Raw genomic sequence first — 23,504 nt, 5'->3', positions numbered from 1 at the left:
TCTCCACCCTCCCTCCCCCCACACCCCCCTCTCTCCATCCTCCCCTCCACCCACACCCCCATCTCTCCACCCTCCCTCCCCCCACACCCCCATCTCTCCACCCTCCCCTCCACCCACACCCCATCTCTCCACCCTTGTCCCCTCCCCCTATACCCCCATCTCTCCACCCTCCCCTCCACCCACACCCCCATCTCTCCACCCTCCCTCCCCTCACACCCCCATCTCTCCACCCTTGTCCCCTCCCCCTCATACCCCCATCTCTCCACCCTCCCTCCCCCCACACCCCCATCTCTCCACCCTCGTCCCTGCCCACACCCCCATCTCTCCACCCTCCCCTCCGCCCACACCCCCTAAAGACGGGCAGAGGGGCTTCACTATCCTCTTGGCAGGTGAGAGGTCCAGCACCCAGGGGCTGTGGCTGCCGGGAACACGCGAGGATGCTCGGGGAGGGATGCCACCACTGGGCCCCCGCCAGGCCGAGAGAAGGCTCTAAGGCTATCATCCTGAAAGTGGCGATGCCCAGCAGAGGGCAGCTGGCAGGCGGAGGCCTAGAAGCACAGCGGCCAGGTGCCAGATGGACCGGCCAGCACAGGTGTCAAGCACACACCAAGCTGAGGCGCCACAGTTGCCAGCTCACTCCAAGGCACTAGTGGCACAACTGCTTGTTTTCAAACTAAAGAGCAGGCCCCCGTGCACGCCGCACCTCCGAGGCTGGAGAACGCACTGCACTGGCCTGCACCTGCCTGCTGCTCCCACGGGGCTCAGCTCAGGCTCCCGCCAGCTCCTGCCTTCTGTAAATCAGCCTGTAAGACACTCCTTGGAGGGAACCTGTGGTCCCATTCGGACACAGATGTGGCTTCCTGGTGTCTGTGCTCCCAATGGCAGGCACCTTGAGCGTCCTGCCAGCGTGCTCTTCTGTGGTGACTGATACATTGCCATCCCTGCTCCCTCCTGCTTAGGCTGGCGTCCGTGTCCACGCTCTGGGTCCACACCCTCCTCTCACCCCTCCGGCTCATGTTCTCTCTGAAGCACGCACTTGTTTGGTCACCTTTTGGGTTCCTTGCTAGGAAGTTAATGAATCTGGCAGATTCTTGAGAAAAAACTTGGCTAAGAAATTTCTTTTTCAAAAAATGTGCCCACAGCTGACCCAAGCTATAAAATGTACCTGGAACATAGCAATCCCCTTGCAGACCCACGACCCAGCCTGGTACACATCTGGCCTCCCCGCTGGTGGTCCTGTTCCCATGCCTGCCCCATGCTAGCCAGGCTTGGTGCCCTCAGAGGCTCCCACGTGACGCTCTGTGCTGCTGGCAGGGGCTCCCCTGGGCGCTTGCCTCATGGCCTTCGTGCATGTTCCCTCCCCTGACCCCTCGACCCAAACAATCCCTCTTGTAAGAGACCTTTAAGCCCCCGTCTAAGTTAGACTCCCCAGCGTCCTCTCTCCCAGTCTTTGGGTCTTTTCTTCCCACCAGTGACACCGCTGTCAGCCATGAGGAACCTCCCCCAGGGGACTGCCATGGGACGGCAGCAGCAGACCCCTTCGCTTTGTCTGATGCTGTCTGAAAACTTGCTGCCTAGCACAGCACCCGGCTCCTGGCAGGTGTGCGGCCCCAGCAGAGGGGAGGCCTGAGAAGGTGCTGGGCAGTGCTCGTGAGACACACGACACGGAGGCCACAACACGGTGCCCAACAATGGGGAGCACAGGGCGCCTGTATGGCATGCAGACGTGTGTTACGGCAACAGCAATAACGGGAAATGTTCAGTCCACTGCTAAAGCAATGAGTGACTTTGTTCTCATTACAGATCTGCTATTCTGTATTTTCTGCTCTTGGGAAGGGTGGGGAATGAACCCATGGCTTTGTGAGATTAAGGCTGTCAGAATCAAAATGAGTCACTTGTGTTAAAAACCCTAACAAACAGAGCTGGGGAGGGCCGTGAAGGGAGGGCTCACACATTAGTATGCCTGGGAATAACAAATCCATCACAAAGACTGTGCAAACCACAGCCGTGCACACAGGCCATCACAGCCTCACTCCAAACACACTGTGAAGACATCTGCCCAGCAACCGCCCGCCCACCTCCAGCCTGATATCATCCTTGGTGCTGATCCTTGTCGCAAGGATAATTATCTCAAAACAATCATGTGATCCTCATTTTTCCTTTAAAAGCCTTTGTCTTCTTTGGCCTCCCCAGCTATGCACTGTCTAGACCATGGCAAGTATCTGCCCACTCCAATGCCCTGCTCCCAGATAAACATTATTTCTTTCAGAGAGCCTCTCTCTGTTATTTAGATGGACCGTGATAAGAGAGTTTAATTTTTTTTTTTTGAGACAGGATCTCACTCTGTCGCCCAGGCTGGAGGGAGAGGTATGCTCATGGCTCACAGCAGCCGTGACCTCCCAGGCTCAAGCGATCCTCCCACCTCAGCCTCCTGAGTAGCTGGGACCACAGGCATGTGCCACCATGCCCGGCTAACGTTTGTATTTTTTGTAGAGACTGGGTCTTGCTATGTTGCCCACGCTGATCTGAAACTCCTGGGCTCAAGCAATCACTCACCTCAGCATCCCAAAGTGCTGAGATTACAGGTGTGAGCCACCACACCTGGCAGCCCTGACCACGCCCCGGGTGAGCGGCCCTTCCACAGTCAGCCTTGAAACTTGCTCCTAGCACAGGCAAAAGAAAGGATGTCTGATGCCTGGCCACACGTGGATGCGCTGTGTGCTTTGGAGATGTAAAGGAGAAAGAAAAAGTCTAACAAGCAGACAGAAAACAATTCTTGCAAAGAACTAAATCAACTCATGGAACGAGGGCCAGTAACAGATGTGACATTTCCACAGCTGGGAGAGACCAGCATTTATTCGTGTTTCTCAAATTGACAAAGTTTTGTAAATTAATAAATTCAGACCATCACCGCCAATTTAGCACCCCCTGCTGGTGTGACATAATCTTGACTCTTCCCCAAAGAGCACTAAACAGGGAAGTCAACAATAAAAATGGCCCAAAAGGCCACTTGTTTCAAACTCCAGCTTTTAAGTTGAGAAGACAGGTGGCCCCCAGGGCACCATCTCCACCGTCCAGCCTTCGGCCACCACACCCAGCACTCAAGGGCACTAAGTGGAGCAGACACCGCCTGCCACCCACAGAGCCTGGTCAGCCTGGCTCCCAGGCATCCAGGATGCGGTAAGCCAGCATGAGCCAGCCGGCTTCAGGGAGAACCAAGGGTCTCAGGCCAATCAACCTGCCTGGCTACAGGGTCCCAAGGGACGGCCGGTCAACCAGCATTACTACCACAGACAGGCCCAGAAAAGCATCGGGTTCCCTCCAAAGTAAAACCACTAGAAATGAGGGGAGGGGAAGGGTAGAACCTCACCCCCTGCTCAGGTACCAAATTTCTTGGCCACTCTCGGTGCCAACAATGAATTGCTGGGCACAGTGGCTCACACCTGTAATCCCAACTCTTTGGGTGGCTGAGGCGGGTGGACCACCTGAGGTCGGGAGTTCAAGATCAGCCTGACCAACATGGAGAAACCCTGTCTCTACTAAAAATACAAAATTAGACAGGCATGGTGGCGCATGCCTGTAATCCCAGCTACTCAGAAGGCTGAGGCAGGAGAATCGCTTGAGCCCGGGAGGCAGAGGTTGCAGTGAGCTGAGATCATGCCACTGCACTCCAGCCTGAGCAACAAGAGCAAAACTCTGTCTCAAACAAAACAAAACAAAACAAAACAATGAATCATCCCATGCGACCATCAGTTCGGAGAGAAGAATCATTTTGGCACTAGAACCGTTCCAACACCTCCATCCACAGATGAGAACCAGGAAGTCGGGGAAGCAAGTCCGCGCAAGGTCACACAGCTCGTGGCTGACCTGGGACAATACCCAGCTCCTGCTGTACTACTGCACTGCTGTTTTTTATTAAACTTTCAAAATATTTATTCAATCTGATTTTAAAATCCAGATAACATAAAATTTACCATGTTAGCTGGCTCAGTAGCATTAGGTGTGTTCGTACTGTTATGCAAGCATCACCACCGTCCTCCAGAACTTTTCATCTTCCCAGAATGAAGCTCTGCCCCCATTTAACACGCACTCTCCATTCCCCTCCCCCAGACCCCCTCTCCCGCTTTCTGTCTCTATGAATTTGACTGCTCTAGGAATCCCATGTAAGTGGAATTGGATAGTGTTGGTCCTTCTGTGACTGGCTGATTTCGCTGAGCATGGTGTCCTCAAGGGTCATCCATGTTGTAGCCTGTGTCAGAATGTCCTTCCTCTTCAAGGCTGAATAATATTCCGCGGTATGGATGGACCACACTGTGTTTACCCATCACCTGATGACGGACATCTGGGTGGCTTCTGCCTTTCAGCTATTGCAAATAATGCTGCTACGAACATGTGTATAAAGAGCATCTCCTCAAGACCTTGATTTCAATTCTTTGGGTATATACGTAGAAATAGGATTGTGGGCCATGCGGTCATTGTACTGTTTGTTTTTTGAGGAGCTGCCACACTGTATCCCACGGTGGCTGCAGCACTTGGCATTCCCAGCAGTGAGCCAGGACTCCAACTCCTCCGCATCCTGCCCAACACGGGTCATTTTTCTCTCTTGTGGTAGTGGTGGCAGTTGTTTCACAGTAGCCACCCCAAGGAGCGTGAGGTGCTGCCTCACTGTGTGTTTAGTTGGCGATGGCCTAATAATTGATGATGCTGGGCATCCTTCCATGTGCTCATTGACTACTTGTGTATCTTCTTTGGAGAAACGTCTATTCAAGTCCTTTGCTCATTTTTTAATTTTTCTTTTTCTTCATTTTTTTTTTCTACTTCACAGTTTCACACTGGATCTTTGCCCATTTTTTTTATTTTAATTTCTCTTTATTTTCTTTTCTACTTCACAGAATTCACACTGGATTTTTGCCCATTTTTTAACTGGGTTGTTTGTTCTTGTTGCTGAGTCATAGGAGTTCTCTACAGACTCTGCATATTAACTCCATATCAGATACATGGCTTGCAAATGTTTTCTCCCATTCTGTGGGTTGCCTTCATTCTGTGGGTTGCGTTTTTTAATGCGTAGAGTTTTTACATTTGATGTAATGCAATTTATATATTTTTTCTTTCGTTACCCACACTGCTAGAACTAAAAATTCCTAACCAATTCGGTCTAAATAAACACTAGTCCATAAGCCCCAGTGGGGCAAGGACCATGTCCTGGTCACGACTACACCCCCAGCCCTCCCACAGTGCTTGCTGCATACCAAGTACTCAATGAATACTTACTGAACAAATAGACTGTATGCAAGAGAGTACGTAGCTTAAAAGAGAGACCAGATCATCCAAAGGTATTTCCAAAAAGAGGCAATATAGAGACTTACGAGGAGTCAGATTTCTAGCTCACATCTTCACATCTCCTGCTATATTATATTCTTCAGGGTTCACTCAGGAGACAGAAACCACCCGTAGTTCTAACAAAGAGTCCCGTGTAGAGAAGGGGTAGCTTGGTATTGAGGGATGGAAAGGCAGAGGGACTCTGAGATGCCATGGAGTAGCAACCTCGGGAAGCCGCTGCCACCCCAGGGCTGGGAAAACGCAGGGAAGCAGAGGGAATTACTCCAACTAGGCAGCTCAGAGGAAAACAGCTGGTGGAGCTGGGGCCCAGACCACCGAGGGACACGACATGGGGCTCCAGCCCTTGGGTTTTGTTTGTTTGTTTGCTTGCTTGCTTGTTTGTTGAGACAGAGTTTCACTCTGTCAGCCAGGCTGGAGTCCAGTGGTGCAATCTGGGCTCACTGCAACCTCCACCTCCCAGATTCAAGCAATTCTCCTGCCTCAGTCTCCCAAGTAGCTGGGACTACAGGCACGCACCACCATGCCCGGATAATTTTTTTGTATTTTTAGTAGAGACAGGGTTTCACTATATTGGCCAGGCTGGTCTCGACCTCCTAACCTCAAATGATCCGCCCCCCTTGGCCTCCCAAAGTGCTGGGATTACAGGTATGAGCCACCATGCCCAGCCCAGTTTTTTGGGATTTTTAGAGTTGGGAGTCTCACTCTATCTCCCAGGCTGGAGCGCAGGGGTACGATCATAGTTCACTGTAACCTCCAATTCCTGGCCTCCCCAAATGCTCAGATTACAGGTGTGGGCCATGGCGCCCAGCCCGTCCATTGTTTCTGAGGGGACAGAAGGTTGGCGCAGTGAGCTGGGCAAACTGCAAACTGAGAGGGGAAGGAACTGCCCCTGTGAGGGTGAAACATTGCTATGGTGACACTCCTGCCTTGCCAGCTCCGGGGAGCGCCCCTGGGGACACAGCCTGACAGGGATGCAGCTGTGAGCAGGAAGGTGGTGCAGAGACCCTGTCGGTGTCATAGAGGGTGGGCTTAGGGCTGAGGGCAGTAAGCTGAGTAACCAGCACACCTGGTTACATCTGTTACAACAAAACTCTGTACGGCAGGAAGAATTCCAAACCCAAAAGCAAAACTATTTTAGAAACAACAATATTCCATTTCAAACATAAAACTAGACGAACTTACAGCAATGGTTACAGAGTAACGTGTAAGGAACCAAAGAAAGGTTTCTGGGTCATAGCAAAGCACCTCTTGTGAAAGGAAGGAGAAAAACGTGTACAAAGACTGGGTGTCCTATTCAAGAAAGAAAAAGATGAATATTACACATGAAAAGACATTTAAGTAGAGATATTAATTTAAATTATTCCAAAATATCTTAGGGCCTATGATGTCCCAAGCAATGGACTAGGACTAGAACCTTTAACGACAGAAACAAAGCACATAATTTCTTCACCGGTAAAGGAGGTGGGTGTGGACTAAGGAAATAAACCAAACAGGCTTGAAATCAAAACAAAACAAAACATAAGGCAAGAAAGCAGGGAGGGAGAACCTAGAAAAAGTGGATTCACAGGAAGAATGCAGTAACATCCCAGAGCCAAGACTCAACGTGCCAGTCACAACACATCAGTGACCCGTATCTGCCAATTCAGCCTGATCTTCTTCTTGAGCTGTCAGAAGAATCTGCCACTTATAGTAACAATTCGAAAACAGAAATGGAAAAGTTTAAATAAAAAGACGAGTGCTGACTCAGAAAAAGCTGCTTTCACTAGATTAATAATAGACAAAACAGGCTTTATTCCTAATTTTAAAATTTTTAAATAAAAAATTATTGAAATCCTCTGGAGGGAGGATAAAAATAAAATGTAAGAGTCAATATACGAGGAAAAGGAGAAGAAAGAGAGGAAAAAGAGAAGGAAGAGGAACAGAAAAGTTCTACCATTAATTTTTTGTTTTGTGAGACTACAGTAATCTTGATACCAAAACTCGACAAAGATAATGAGAAGGGAAAGTACGAGATAGTCTCACTCAAACACAGACTTTAAAATTATACAAAAATAGTAGCAAACCAAATACATCAGTGTATAAAAAGATGATCATAAGTTAGGTTTATCTCAGGAATGCAAGTATGGTCTATCATTTGAAAATCAATCATTGTAATTTGCCATGTTAGCATCAAAAGGCAGAAACATGATCTCAATGAATGCAAAATGACAAAGAAAACAGCTAAAATTTAACACCCATTCATGAAAACAAATATTAACTAGTAGTAATGAAGTGAACTTTCTTAACCTTAATAGGGTAGCTAGATATAAAAAGCAACTAGTCAATTATACTTCCATATATCATAAGAGCTAGCATGTATAATTTATTCTATTTTAATTCCTTTTTCAATCAGCTTCCTCAGGTTGAAGCATTTACAATTTTTAAAAGGTACCATTTATAATGGCAAATAAAATTATAAGGTACCAAGAAATAAATCTAGCTAGAGAATAAATTGAATTAAAGATGTTTATGAAGGAAATTACAAAGTTTTACTGAAATAAGCCAAAATGAGAGAGAAGAGAGATACTATTTTCATGGATAGGAAGGCTTGATATCCTAAAGATATCAATTCCCTCAAACTGAGCTACAGATTAAAACACAAAATGTCAATAGCATTTCGGGGAATTTGTAAACTGGTTGTAGAATCTACAAAAAACAGCAAGGCCCAAGCACAGACAAGAAAACCTGCCCTAGAAGACAGAAAGACTTATTATAAACCTATAGTAATTTTTTAAAGTATAGTTGGGGATACTGACTAGGAAGGAACAGAGAACCAAGAAACAGACCCACACGTACATGAACACATGATCCATGACAGAGGGAGCACTGCTGATCCACGTGGAAGGATGAGATTAGTGCTAGAACCACTGATTACCCACAGAGAAAAAAATTAACTTTCATCTCACCTGATTCTTTTCATAAACATTAACTCCAAGAAACTTTAAGGGGAAAAAGGGAGAAAATATTTTTGACCTCAAGTAGTAATAAATGTATTAAATAAGACACAGACCGGGTGCAGTGGCTCACGCCTGTAATCCCAACACTTTGGGAGGCCAAGGCGGGAGGATCACTTGAGGTCAAGAGTTTGAGACCAGGCCGGGCGCGGTGGCTCACGCCTGTAATCCCAGCACTTTGGGAGGCTGAGGTGGGTGGATCACGAGGTCAGGAGATCGAGACCATCCTGGCTAACACGGTGAAACCCCGTCTCTACTAAAAATACAAAAAATTAGCCGGGCGAGGTGGCAGGCGCCTGTAATCCCAGCTACGCAGGAGGCTGAGGCAGGAGAATGGCATGAACCCTGGGGGGCAGAGCCTGCAGTGAGCCGAGATCGTGCCACTGCACTCCAGCCTGGGAGACAGCGAGACTCCATCTCAAAAAAAAAAAAAAAAAAAAAGAGTTTGAGATCAGTCTGGCCAACATGGTGAAACCCTGTGTCTACTAAAAATATAAAAATTTGCCAGGTGTGGTGGCGTGGGCCTGTAATCCCAGCTACTCGGGAGGCTAAGGCAGGAGAATCACTTGAACCCAGGGAGACGGAGGTTGCAGTGAGCCGAGATCGCACCACTGCACTCCAGCCTGGGTGACAAAGTGAGACTCCATCTCAAAAATATATATATATAAAAGACACAAAGTGTAAACCATAGGAGAAAAGATTATACGTCTGGCTAGAAGAGTGAAAACAGGAGTCATGCCCGGGGCAGGGACACGTGAGATGCACACAATCAGCCAGGGACTAACAGCCAGCATCTATCATTCCCGCAGTCCATGAGGAAAAGACAGCCCAAGAGGAAAGAGGGACGAAAAGGTGTGAGTAGGCGCCTCAACAGAGAGGAAATGCAGAGCCTTATAAGCAAGGGAATGCAAATCAAAGCCACATGAGATACCACTTTACAGCTCCCAGACTGGCAAAAAATTTAAAAGTCTGGCAAGCCTACCTGGAGACAGGTACAAGAATGCTCACTAGTGCGTTATTAGTAATTTTTTAGTGGCTCTGGGTATGCAGCAGTAGATTCACGCAATGGATTATACAGTGTTAAAATGAACAGACTGTGACTACCGATAACATCATGGATAAACCACTGAAATAACGTGAAGTGATTAAAAACAAGTTGCAGACAACTGTGTTATTAAGCCATTTCTATAAAACTGAAGCAGCAGCAAAACTAATCAATACACCGCCACCGATTCCAACTCTTCAGACACTTCCAGTTCTGCAGGGATATGGAGGCCACCTTGCTCTGAACAGTCTCACTTTCCTGGAAACCCCACAGAACACGAGCCAACAGTGAGGGGGCCACACTGGTCTCTGCCCCTTTGCTCAGGGATCCTCTACCTCCATGGCCCCCAAGCCATCTGTCCTAGTGATCCCAGCTTCTCAGGGAGCCCCTGCCCTATTCCAGGACGATGGGGGCTTCTGTCCACTGCTTCCCAGCCCCTCCACAGGCCTGAAGCTGTCCTCACTGCAATACCATTCCCCAGAGAGCACACTCGGTGGCCCTGGTCAGGATGAACCCCATGGGCAAAGGCTGCAGGGACTAGGAAAGGTTACCTGGTGCAGGCGGCACAAAGCCCCAGGCCCCCAGCTCTGCCACAGGCCTGTGAGGCTCCTCTCCCTGGAGCCGCCGTTCTTTCCCAGGACCGGGTGGACTCGGAGTGCCGCTGCCCAGTGTCTGCCTCCCTTCCTTCCGCTGGGGACAGAGAGCAGTGCGATGCTGGCCCCCGGGATCCCTGTTTACACAGCGTGATGGCCAACACCACCCTTCCCAGAGAGACTTACATCATGGGGCCTTAGCTGTGACCCTTTTAGAATTATCCAGATTTTTTTTTTTTACAATCTATTTTGAAACTTCCTCTCATTGTACTGGAAAAACAGTGTAAAATCTATGTGATGAACCTGAAACTCTCCTGGCCTGCAATCCATGGAGCCTGTCCTTGGCTATGCCATGTAAGTACAGTTTGTTTCCAAGGCCATCTCTCACTGACTTTGTTCTTATTAAAATAATTTTTTTAAATAATTTTTACTTTTCCTTCAAAGGAAGTTTTTTTTTTAGAAATATGTTCATATTCCCATCATAGGAAGTTGAAACAACACAAGATAAAAATTCCCTGGATTCTTTCCAGTTTTCATTTACTACCTCTGAGATAACTACTATTACCCATTTGGAGTGTTTCCTTTGTATTTTTTCCGTATATTTACATATAAACATATGTGCACTTTAAAATGTATAGGTTTCTTTGAGGGGTGTTGGAATTTTTTACACAAAAACAGGATATTAAATATATGTGTTTTTGTGACTTGCATTTTCCACTCGATATGCCCTTGGGAGCTTTCCCTATCAGTAATGTATTGATCCGCTTTGCGTGACAGAGGCTGCTCACCATTCCTGCAATAACCAGTCTCCCCTTCTTCCACAGGAATAGAAATCTTAGTTAGACACATGGCTGTCCAGCTAAGGACTACATTTCCCAGCCTCCTTTGCACTAGGCAAAGCTATATGACTAAGTCTGTCCAATGAGATGTGTGCAACTTCCAGACTGTGCCTCCACCTCCGTCTTCCTGCTGAAGGAAATGGGGAAGTGAAGCTAAAGGAGCCATCTCAAAGTTCAGGGCAAAAGCCACATGTGGAGAGCAGCAATCACACAACAGTAGGCACCCTGGGTTCCTGATGAGGGTGGAGCCTCCACACCAGCTCTGGAGGGTTTACTCAAACTATACTTCTTATATCTAAACCACTATTATTTTAATTTGTGCTGTTACAGCATAGAAACTCATATTACTTTAAAATGAGTTTATGGATCCCACAGTATGGAAATACTACATTTTTTTTACTCCATTGTCAACAGACAATTTCATTCAATCAAAAAAATATTAAGTGCCTTCTAACTGCCAGGCACTGTTCTAGGTGCTATTGTTTGCAACAGGCTGCCAATAAGATCCTGGATCACAATTCTTCATGCCTTTCTAGTACAGGTATCTTCTCTCCCTGAGTGAAGGAAGAAGGCGAGGAGGAGGAGCCTGTAGTCCATTCTCTCACTTTAACTGGGGTTACCCCAGAAAAGAAAGGTGACCTAATCAAATCTCCCTGTAAACTTGCTAATGAAAGACCTCCTGGCAAACCCAAGGATTTTTGCTAGCGGGAGAATCCTTATCTGTGGAATGCTTTCAGCGGGATGTACTTGGGTGTGTCTAGGATTGCTCACAGTAAATAAACTTGGAATCCTAGGAGTTATGGAGTACGGATCCCTGAAAAATGCCATATAAACTATGCAGCTCTCAGAGTACAAAATGGAGATACTTCATGATCAACAGCTTCCTCCATGTGACTGATGTAAGCAGGTGCATTTGCTTAGAGACCTCCCATGTGAAATCTGGACCAGAGCACATCCTCACACAGCAAGAAAGAACCAGGCGGTTTAATTGGCAGACAACTTCTCTCAGCTTCTATACAGCCTCACAATTACATGTGTCCTAGAAATTATTAGGAAGCTTGATATGCAATAAGATCAGTGACTCCGAAAAGTTTAATCTAATAGTTTTATCACTGTGTTCTCTTAAAGGGAAAATTTGTTTTAAAAAGGCAAAGGAATTCCTTCTCTTACTCCTTCCTCAACTAAATGTAATAGACTGAAATTTTGCACTCATGGACTCAGGTTTATAAGACATTTAACTTTAAAATGTACCTTTATTTTATATAACCCAATCTGATTTTCTAACTCTAAGCCAAAATTACACCTGATGCAGATTTAATTCAGTCATTTCTAAGTAAACAGTCAAATTAACTTTTCCGTCAATTCTGCTCTTTATTGCTTCAATTGCATCACATTCAAGCCCTCTCGGGTGCGCCGCACTGTTCCCCTCCCTGCAGTTTCACTGGATGAAGGGATGTTTGTATAACTGTTGCTTCAACATCACAGGGTGAGGCCCCCAGCCTCTCAGGTGTCACTTGGTTTGGTCCTGTGCTCATCTCACTCTCCCACTGCCTGGCCTGGGTGTAGGCCCATGAGGACATTCACAGTCATGTGCAACACACTCTCTCAAGCTCTGTGACCCCCTGGGAGCCCAGAGGAACTTCTCATGCCACTCAGAGTCATCCCTTGCCCTGACCCCGCTCCCACCTTCTATGGGGCAGTCCCCCTCCAAGTTCTAAACACACCAAAGAAAACAGATCTCTTGCACTCCTGGGTCCCAAACATGAGGGCAGCTTCCATCGGGGCCACCATGGAACTCAAAGTGGAATGTGAAGGCTCCTCCTGCCCGCCTGACCCCCTGATGCTCTCCAATTCTCCTCTTCTCGCCCCATAGCTCAGGCGTTTCTCACAGGGAGGGTGGGGAAGGAAGTACTGATGCTCACAGTGTGCCTTTCATCAGAACCCTCGGCCCTTCAACCTGGAATCCAACAGCTGAGCCTCTTGGCCTGACAACTTCCCCTTGGGGTTAAAGGTGACCCTGTGACCTCCCATCCAGACTGGACATGGTTAGTAGACAAGTGGGAGGAAAAGTCAGGCCAGGTAACAGATCCCAGATGGCCACTCTGCTCACAGAGCTGCCCACACACCCCATGACCTTGCTTCCTTTAGGACACAGTCGCATGTAGTTTGAAGAACCAGGGCAACCAGGTCAAAAGTTTTCTAAGTTTACAGGAGAAAATTATAAACCAACACTCCCAACACAGCTCCTGCTGACTTTGCGTAAGACCCTAGAGTAAGAGAAATCTCACTACCATCTGCATTACTACCTAACTGCAAAACTACTACATCTATACCTGTATCTCTCCATCCCTACTGTGTGTATATATATATATATATATATATAGTCGTAGTCCATTTCCTGTTGCTATAACAGAATACCTGAGACTAGGTCATTTTTTTTTTAAAAAAAGAAATGTATTCATTACCATCCTGGAGGTCAAGGGACTGCATCTGGTGAGGGCCTACTTGCTGGTGGGGACTCTACAGAGTCCTGAGGTAGCACAGGGCATCACATGTTGAGGGAGCTAAACTGGCTCTTAACAGACCCACTCTCTATTTTTCTTAGATATCATTAAAATGTATTTATTTAAATGTGTGGAGTACAAGTACAATTTTGTTATTATACATGCATAGACTGCACAGTGCTGAAGTCTGGGCTTTGAGGGTATCCATCACCCAAATAACATACGTTGCACCCATTCAGAAGTTTCTCATCATTCACCCCTCCTCCCACCCCCTCACCTTTCCAAGTCTCCATTCTCTACCATTCCAGTCTCTCCATCCATGTGTACACATCATTTAGCTCCACTTATAAATGTGAACATGTGTGATTTGTCTTTCTGTATCTGACTTGTTTCACTTAGGAGAGTAGCCTCCAATTCCATCCATGTGGCTGTGAAAGACAAGATTTCATTCTTTTGATGGCCGAATAGTATTCCATTTGGTATAGATGCCACGTTTCCTTTATCCATTCATCCACCGATGGACACTTAGGTTGATTCCATACCTTTGCTACTGTGGATAGTGCTGCAATAAACAGGAGAGTGCAGGTATCTTTTTGATATAATGATTTCTTTTCCTATGGGTAGATAGATACCCAGTAGTAGGATTGCTGGCTCGAATGGTAACTCTATTTTTAGGACTTTGAAAAATCTACATACTGTTTTCCATGGAGGTTGTACTAATTTACCTTCTCACCTACAGTGTATAAGAGTTCCCTTGACAACATCTGTTATTGTTTGAGTGAGGTAAGATGATATCTGACTGTGGTTTTAATTTGTGCTTCTCTCATGATTAGTGATATTGGGCATTTTCTCATATGCCTGTTGAACATTTGTATATCTTCTTTTGAAAAATGTCTGTTCATATCCTTTGCCCACTTTTTAATGGCGTTATTTTGTTGCTGTGAGTTGTTTGAGTGCTCATATATTCTGGATATTAGACCCTTGTCAGGTGCATATTTTGGAAATATTTTCTTCCATCCTACAGGCTATCCGTTCACTCTGTTGATTATTTCTTTTGCTGTGCAGAAGTTCTTTAAGTCCCACTTGTCCAATTTTGTTTTCGTTGTCTATATTTCTGAGAATTCAACGATGAATTATTTGCCTAGACCAATATCCAAAAGAGTTTCCCTAGGTTTTCTTCTAGTATTTTTATAATTTCAGGTTTAAGTCTTTAATCCAGCTTGAGTTGATTTTGTATATGGTGAGAGACAGGAGTCCAGTTTCATTCTTCTACACAGGGCAATCCAATTTTCCCAGTACCATTTATTGAAAAGGATGTCTTTTCCCTATTGTACGCTCTCATTAACTTTGTCAAAGATCACTTGGCTGTAAATATGTGGCTTTATTTCTGGGTTCTCTATTTTGTTGTCTAGTTTTATACCAGTAACATGCTATTTTGGTTACTACAGCCTTGTATAATTTGAAGTCAGGTAATGTAATATCTCCAGCTTTGTTCTTTTTGCTTAGAATTGCTTTGGCTATTCAGGCTCTTTTTTGGTTCCATATAAATTTTAGGATTGCGTTTTCTACTTCTGTGAAAAATCATGTAGGTATTTTGGTAGGGATTACATTGACTATGTAGACTGCTTCAGACAGTATGGTCACTTTAATGATATTAATTATTCCAATCCATGAACATGTATGTTTTTCCATTGGTTTGTGTTATCTACAATTTCTCTCATCAGTATTTTGTAGTTTTCCTTATAGAAATCTTTCACTTCCTTGGTTCAATTGATACCTAGGTATTTTATTTTTGTAGTTATTGGAAATAGGATTGCTTCCTTGATTTCTTTCTCAGCTAGATCATTATTGGTGTAAAGAAACACTACTTATTTTTGTACATTGATTTTGTATCCTGCAACTTTGCTGAATTTGTTTATCCAATCTAAGAGTTTTTCAGTGAAGTCTTTAGGTTTTTCTAGATATAAGATCACATCTAGCCAGGGGCGGTGGCTCACACTTCCCAGCACTTTGGATAGCCGAGGCAGGCAGATTGCTTGAGCCAGAAGTTTGAGACCAGCCTGGGCTACGCTGTGAGACTCCATCTCTACAAAAAAATTTAAAAATTAGCCAGGCATGGTAGTATGCACCTGTAGTTCTAGCTACTTGGGAGGCTGAGGCGGGAGGATCCCTTGAGTCCAGGAGTTTGAGGTTACAGTGACCTAGGATAGCAGCACTGTGCTCCAGCCTGGGTGACAGAGCGAGACTTTGTCTCAAAAAAAAAGATTATGTCATCAGCAAACCAGGATAATTTGACTTCCTCTTCTCTAATTGGTATGCCTTTTATTTATTCCTCTTGCCTGACTGCTCTGGCTAAGACTTCCAGTACTGTGTTGAATAGGAGTGATAAGAGTGGGCATCCTTGTCTTGTTCCAGTTCTTAGAGGGAATGCTTTCAACTTTTCCCCTTTTGGTATGATGCTGGCTGTGGGTTTGTCATAGATTGCCTTTATTATTTTGAGCTATATTCCTTCTACACCTTGTTTGTTGAGGGTTTTTATCATGCTGAATTTTACCAACTGCTTTTTCTATGTCTATTGAGATGGTCATATGGTTTTGTTCCTAATTCTATTTATGGGATATATCACATTTATTGATTTGCATATGTTGAACCACCCTTGCATCCCTGGCACATAACACATCATAGCATATTATCTTTTTGATGTGCTGCTTGAGTCAGTTTGCTAGTATTTTGTTGAGGATTTGTAATCTATGTTCAACAGGGATATTGGTCTGTATTTTTGGTATTGTGTCCTTGTCTAGTTTGGGTGCTGGGGTGATACCGGCCTCATAGAATGAATCAGGAAGAACTCCCTCATCCTCCATTTTCTGGAACCGTTTCAGGACGGTTGGTACTAGTTCTTTGTAGGTTTGGTAGAATTCGGATGTGAATCTATCTGGCCCTGGGCTTTTCTTTGTTAGGAGATGTTTTTGTTACTGATTCAATCTCACTGCTGGTTATTCAGACCCACCCTTTTGATAACTAATCCACTCCTGTGACAACCTATCAAGGAGGAATGGATTATGGATTCTGCCATTCATGAGGGCTGAGTCCTCATGACCCAGTCACCTCTTAAAGGCCTCATCTCTTAATACTGCCACATTGGGGATTACGTTTCAACTTGAGTTTCAGAGAGGACAAACAATCAAACCATAGCATATCCCTATTATGTAGCTTTTAATATATATAATAAATTATAAAAGTAACCAAATTTACTAATTGATTTTATGCCATGGTTCACATCAAATAAATCAAAATAAAACTTAAGCTGCATTTCTGAACCAAGGAATCCCATCCTTTACCCTCCAAGCATGCATAAATCACCTTTCAGAAAACTCCTCCCAAGAAAATTCCCACTCTCTATTTGAACTCCAGCTACCAAAAATTCATTCATTTTCAATTTTTCCCCTTTGGCAGATTTTTTTATAACTAGTTTAAAATATTTTGACCAAAGCACTAATTTCTTTTATATACAAAGAGCTCTTACTAATCAATAAGAAAAAGGCCTACAATCAGGTAGAAAAATGGCCAACGTACATGAATCAGGAGTAGACAATAAAAGAAATATTTATGGTCAATTAAGATACAAAATTGCTCAATTTAAGAAATTAAATAACACCATTTCTTTCCTCTCATATTGGCAAATAAATAAAAGACTGATAAAACTCTAGAGCTACACAGGTAGGAAGAAGAGGGCCTCTTCTCCAGCTACCTAAGATGCTGAAAGGGAAGAAGGCCAAAGGGAAGGAGGTGGCCCTGGCCCCGCCATCACGCGGCAGCAGATGGCCAAGAAGATGGACGTCTGAGAAAAGCCCTAAGAACGTCTGCACTGGACAGGACGTCCAGCCATTACAGGGACATCGCCCACTTTGTCAAGGGCCCTGCTGTATCAGGCTGCAGTGGCAAAGGGCCATCCTCCATGAGTGGCTGAAAGCACCTCCTGTGATTGACTGGTTCACCCAGGCCTCAGGCCACAGGCAGCTACCCAATGGCGTACGCTGGCCCACGGTACCAACCAGAGACAAGCAAGAGAAGAAGCAGAGACTGTTGGCCTGGGCTGAAAGACAGCACTGGCACAGGGGACATCCCCACTAAGAGACGGACCACGTGTCCTTCCAGCAGGGGTTGATGCTGTCACAACCTTGGTGGAGAACGAGAAGGCTCAGGTGGTGGTGACCACACGTGACGTGGCTCCCACTGACCTGGTTGTCTTCCTGCCTGCCTGTGTCCTGAGTTGGGGGTTCCCTACCGCAGTGTCAAGGGAAGGCCTGATGAGGGCGTCAAGCCTGCAGGACCAACGAGTCTGCTCGACTGTCACCTTCACACAGGTTAACTTGGAAGACAAGGGAGCTCTAAGCTGGTGGAAACTATCAAGACCCACGACAACAGATATGACAAGATCCGCCATCGCTGGGAAGGCTAGCTCTGGGACCAAAATCTGTGGCTCAAGTTGCCAAGCTGGAAAAGGCAAAGGCCACAGAACCTGCCAATAAACTGGGTGAAATGAACACTGTTGAGTTTTCTGTACATCAAAATAAATACAAATTCTCCTTCAATAAAAAAGGGGGCATTCTCTCTCTCACACACACACACATACACACACACACACTACTGACAAAAATATAAACTGGAAAATCTCTTTGGTGGGCAATTTGGCAAACTTTAAAATGCACATACACTTTTAAAAACAACAATTCCACATCTAGGAACCTACCCAAAAGAAAACTCACATATATACAAAGATAGAACCCTAAGAATTTTTACTGCAATCCAGTTTATAATGAAATATAGAAACAGTCTAAGGTTGCCATCAACTGGAGACTGATTCAGTAAAAAATGGCACAGGCATACGATATAATACCACGTAGCCACTACAATGAAGAAGAGTTTTTAAAATTGATATACAACTATGTACATGAGAAATTTGTTTTAGAAAAAAGTAACTCACAGCAGTATGTCACATGTATTTTCAATAAAGGGAAGGAAAAGGAAGAGAATATCCAAGAGGCTGTGCAAACAGAGTAAGTCCATGAAAGGAAGCGGACTCTGAACTGCAGCTCCCCGCGCAGAACCGGGCAGAGGCAGCACCAGTATCTACGGCTCTGACTCTTACAGTGCTGTTCGCATTGTGTCTGTGATTGTGCCTTTGGGTATCTTATTATGAACAAATGGTGGAGAACGAGATGATGGGCACCCACCAACACATTGCACCGAAGGAAATAAAACTGCACCAACACGAGCGAGGCGCCGAGGCACCCCTCCCGCGAGAGGCCCCCCTGGCCTGGCGCTTGCTCGCCCTCCCGCTCGCCCGTGGCTTGTCCTCCTACCAAGGGGCACGCGCCGCCCTGGACAGCAGACTGCGCTGCTCACGGGCTTGAGGCTTCTGTACTTTGCCTTTTTTATGAGTGCGGTTTTCAGATGTACTTCAGGTGATGCAGGGACCACTATCTCACTCAGATGTAGCTCTCAGATATTCCAGTACACCCATAAGGTATTTCTCCACTCTCCTGTTAATGGTCTTATCTCAGTAAGAAACAGTTGAGAAGGAACTCACTCCTGCAAATCCACCCTTCTGCGGGCAGCAGTCCTCAAGTGCTGTGGTCTCAGGACTCCCGGGAGTACCTACAAACAACTGAGCACCTCAGCGAGCCTTTATCTTTGCGGGTTTCAGCTACTGATGTTTCTCATACCAGAAATTAAACTGAGGAATTTAAAAATATTTATTCATTCATTTCAAAATTACACCAATCAATCCTTTACACATCAAAAATAAAAATAACGTATTTTCATTTTTAAAATTTCCAAAATCCATTGTATGGAAATTTTAAGAATTTGGGTGCTGCTACTTAACCAGGTATTTTAATTAATATAATTAATTTAATTAATTAATATAACTTTGAGTCAGTTTGCAGAGACACAGAATTAAACACACTTGCCTTAAATGAAACACAAGGCGATCATTTTTGATGACAGAAGCATTTCGAGATCCTGGGTTCTCTTTCACATCAACCCCTTTTGTTAGTCACAGGCCTGAATGCTTATCTCCATGAGAACCAGCTTGTGCTGGCTACAGACATTAGGCAGAGACAAAGAGCAAACTACACAAAAGGGAAAGCAGTCCACTTCCAAACATCATCTCACCCACTTCAAGAATTTCAGACCCTCGGCGAGTCTACAAGTAACTCAGCTCCCATTCCTTGCTCCTCCCCAGAGGAGGGAGAAGCTGACAAGGATGAGCTGGCACAAGGTCATCACCCGGGTCAGTGTGCAGGGGGTTAAAGCTTTCCATCTCACCACGGAGAGGTTGAAATGCTGAGCAACAAGGGATCTGGCTCGCTGGTCTCCAGGCTTTCACAGGAGCAAGTGGCCACTGAGGGCGGAAACCTGGGCTGAGCCTGCGGACAGCGGGATGGAGGCGGCAGTGACAAAAGCGTTGGGAAAGGACAGCAGTGGAGAATCTAGTGGCAGTTAGGACACAGAACTGCTGGCCTTAGAGACCAACTTGTGACTAGATGCAGTATTATATTTCTTCTAATAGTCAGTTTTTTTTTTCATACAGATTAAGAGAGGCTGGTGCCAGTAATTTAAAAGGGAACGTTTAACATTCATGGAACCAGTAATAACTGTGTAGAGGGAATGCTGAAGATTCTTCTAGGGCTAAGAGTGAGTGCCTAAGCCAAGGACACCGTCGGCAGGGGCCCCTCCCCAGGCCTGAGCCTCAGAGTGTGCTGGACACCACGCGCCTGCAGCCCACCGGGGAGAGGAGCTGACGGGGCTGCCCAGTCCAGAGCTGCTCCACAGCCACAGAAAACCCCGCCCTGGGGTGCAGGCAAGCCAAGGCGGGCTCAAAAGGAGAAGCTGGGGGTGAGATGCCCTTGGGGAGTGCTGAAGAAGGGTGCATACAGACGCTGGGGGGGTAGCCTAACGGGGCACTGTGCCAGGCACCAAGGCATTTCTTCTCAGCGTCAAACCCACCCTGCCGTGCTCAGCTTCTGATCCTGGCACTGGGCCTTGAAGACCACATGGCTCCCGCCCAGGGGCTCGATGTTCAGCACTGGGCATAGGCACTGCCTCCCAGCTGGAGTGGGGTGGACTGGCATGTGAGGGTCCCACATTGTTTTTCCTGGGGACTGGGGACGGCCGCCAATCCTCACCCGGAGCTGCTTCACTCTCTCACAGCTGCGATGGACTCACGGTCCTGTCAGATAAGGCCCCTACTCTGGGTATCTAGGCCTCCCACGCCCACTTTTCTAGACTCAGCCCCTTTCCACACTGATGACCTTAGCCTTTCTTTTCTGTCTCTCAGCAGCTAACCTTCTTTTCCTTTGTTAACAATTCTGTATATTGAATTTTTCCTGTTCAAATTACTGCTGCGTTTCCTGTCTCCTGGCTGGATCCTGACTGATTCCACCTGAGTTTGTGCAAAGTAAAGCCCTGAAGTCCCCATCACTAAGAATCCGGAGTCACGTGAAGCTTGCTGCCTGACACCGCGGCACCCTCCGGGGGCCTCCTCTGCTCTCTCCCTCCCTGTGCCAACTCTGCTGCTTCTTCTAACTTCCAGGCACTTCCTGCATCCCTGCTGCCCCCTTCTCTCAGCACAGGCCAGCGTCCAGGTGGGACCCTAATCGCTGCGGACGGTCACGGCCACCTTCGAAGCTCTGCAGACCTGCCCACAGCGACGTCCGGACCCATCTTGTGGCCACCTCATGACCCCTGGAAGCTTCTGCTGCTCTAACGGGGGAGGCTATGGGATCAGGCTCATCTAACTACGCAGGGAGGCCCACTTGGCAAAGTAAACAGCAACAGATAAACCTCAAGAGATTACAGCAGGAACCCATAAAACACAACACGTTACTACCTGTTTATTTTTAGATAGTGTGTCACGCCACATTATGAAGGCCACTCCAAATCCCACACAGGAGTGTCTCTGTGGGAAGCAACACAGAGTGCCAGGGCTGTCTTGGTCCCAGCACTCACATGCCCTGTGACTGTGAGCAAGTCACCTGACAGCCAAACCTCAATCGCCTGGCCTGATGGCCTCAGGATTCCTAAGGTAAGGATGCACTCTGCAAAGCAGTGACCGCCGCACCATTATTTCCAACCCTGAGGACATACCGGCTCCCCTTCTGCTCTGCTCCAGTGTGGGTGGGAACAGCCAGGACCCTCATCTTCACTGCAAAGAAGCCCAAGGCTGGCATCACAACTCTGCCTATTCCCCCATGTCACCCGCCCCAAGGAGGAGTCCATTCACTGGTGGGATGAGGACGACAGCGTTATCTGTCTCTCAGGTCCACTGAGGACCATAAGCACCACTGTCAATCATCTAAAATAGCATCATACTCCCCACTGTCCAAGTCACTTTGAATTTCAAGGAGAAAGCAAGTGAAGGTGCCCTGTAATCCACAAAGAACCACATAAACACCAGTGTCAACCTTCACTACACCACAGCAGTGGAGAAAACACAGTTTTAAATACGTACTCAAAGAGATGAGGAATCTCCTGATTCCAAAGAACATTTTCACCACTTTCCAGGGCCCTTCACCTCCCCATCCCTGCCCAATACAGGCAGCTCACACTGAGGCCAGCTCCCTGGCAGTGGCCCTGCCCCACCACCTACAGGCTCCACGGAGAAGTGAGGTGAGGCCCAGGGCAGGCAGGAGGGCACCTCCCTGAGAATCTGGCCCAGGGCGGGCAGGAGGGAACCTCCCTGAGAATCCAGCCCAGGGCTCAGTTCAAGAGACAGGGAAAGACAGCAGCAGCACGCGCAGCTGCAGAACGACTCCTCTAAGGAGGCTGAGGCCCGGCGCGGTGTGGCTCATGCCTGTAATCCCAGCACTCTGGGAGGCTGAGGCAGGAGGATCGCTTGAGCTCAGGAATTCAAGACTAGCCTGGACAACATGGCAAAATCCCATCTTTACAAAAAATATAAAAATTAGCCAGGCATGGTAGCAAGTGCCTGTAGTCCCAGCTACTCAGGAGGCTGAGGTGGGAGGATCACTTGAGCCCTGGAGCGGGGGCTGCAGTGAGTTATGATCGAGCCACTGCACTTAAGCCTGGACAACAGAGCCAGACCCTGTCCCCAAAAATAAAGAGGAGGTTGAAAATCCATATGATTACAAGTGTTTTAAAAAAACAAAATTCTATGCTTACATACATCAAAATGTTATCAGTGATCATTTTGAGGAGGTAAAACGAGAAATCTGTTCTTCCTCTGTTTTTTCAATTTTATTTTATTTTAGGTCAGAGTCTTGCTCTGTCACCCAGGCTAGAGTGCAGTGGCTGCAACATAGCTCACAGCAGTCTTGAACTCCTGGGCTCAAGCGAGCCTCCTGCCTCATCCTCCAAAGCACTGAGTTACAGGCATGTGCCGAGGCACCCGGTTCCTTCCTCGCCTTCAAATGCTCTCTCAGATGCCACATTTCATCATGGAAAACACTAGCCCTGGGAGGGGGAATCAAGTCATCAAACATGGCCTTTCCTACTCCCCGGCCCTGCCTACCCAGCCAGCAGCCTTAGAGGGTCTTCTTAGGATAGTCTCAGGATGTGAACAAACACTAAAAAGGTGTCTTTACATCGTAAACGGCCGTAGTAGTTTCTTTGAAACAAAGGGAACTAAGTGCCCACCCCCATCACCTGTCACAACGGCCCTGGCTCCAAACACAGCACCCGACCGCACAGCCCCACACAGCAGCGCCGCCTCCTGCTGGAGGAAGTCCTTCCAGAGGGTTCCCTGCACCCACCGCACAGGCACAGCCCCGCGCACTCCCACACGGCAGTACCACCTCCTGCTGGAGGAAGTCCTTCCAGAGGGTTCCCTGCACCGGTGCACCGCACAGGCACAGCCCCGCACACTCCCACACAGCAGCGCCGCCTCCTGCTGGAGGAAGTCCTTCCAGAGGGTTCCCAGCACCCAACCGCACAGGCACAGCCCCGCACACTCCCACATGGCAGCACTGCCTCCTGCTGGACAGAGTCCCTTCCAGAGGGTTCCCAGCTTTGCTCATTTACTCTCTTTCCTGCTCCAAACTTAGCTCCTAAAGGAAGGCAGGGCCCCCAAAGGGATGCTGATGGGTCCAGGTCTTCGAGGCAGCACTACACACCTTGAGGTACCCCTCGGTGAGCAGGTGACGTGTGGCTCCCCAGGCCCACTG

General features: G+C 47.0%; 1 protein-coding gene across 4 annotated transcripts in view; it reads right to left on the bottom strand.

Annotated features, from left to right (window-relative positions):
• Positions 1-23,504, bottom strand: part of RGS12 (regulator of G protein signaling 12) — a 148,313-nt gene that overhangs the window by 99,978 nt on the left and 24,831 nt on the right. The gene's annotated exons all lie outside the window — the stretch shown is intronic.

The sequence above is a fragment of the Pongo pygmaeus genome, chromosome 3, assembly GCF_028885625.2.
Source record: "Pongo pygmaeus isolate AG05252 chromosome 3, NHGRI_mPonPyg2-v2.0_pri, whole genome shotgun sequence".
In the NCBI taxonomy this organism is placed as follows: domain Eukaryota; kingdom Metazoa; phylum Chordata; class Mammalia; order Primates; family Hominidae; genus Pongo; species Pongo pygmaeus.
This window is presented reverse-complemented; position numbering and strand designations above follow the sequence as displayed.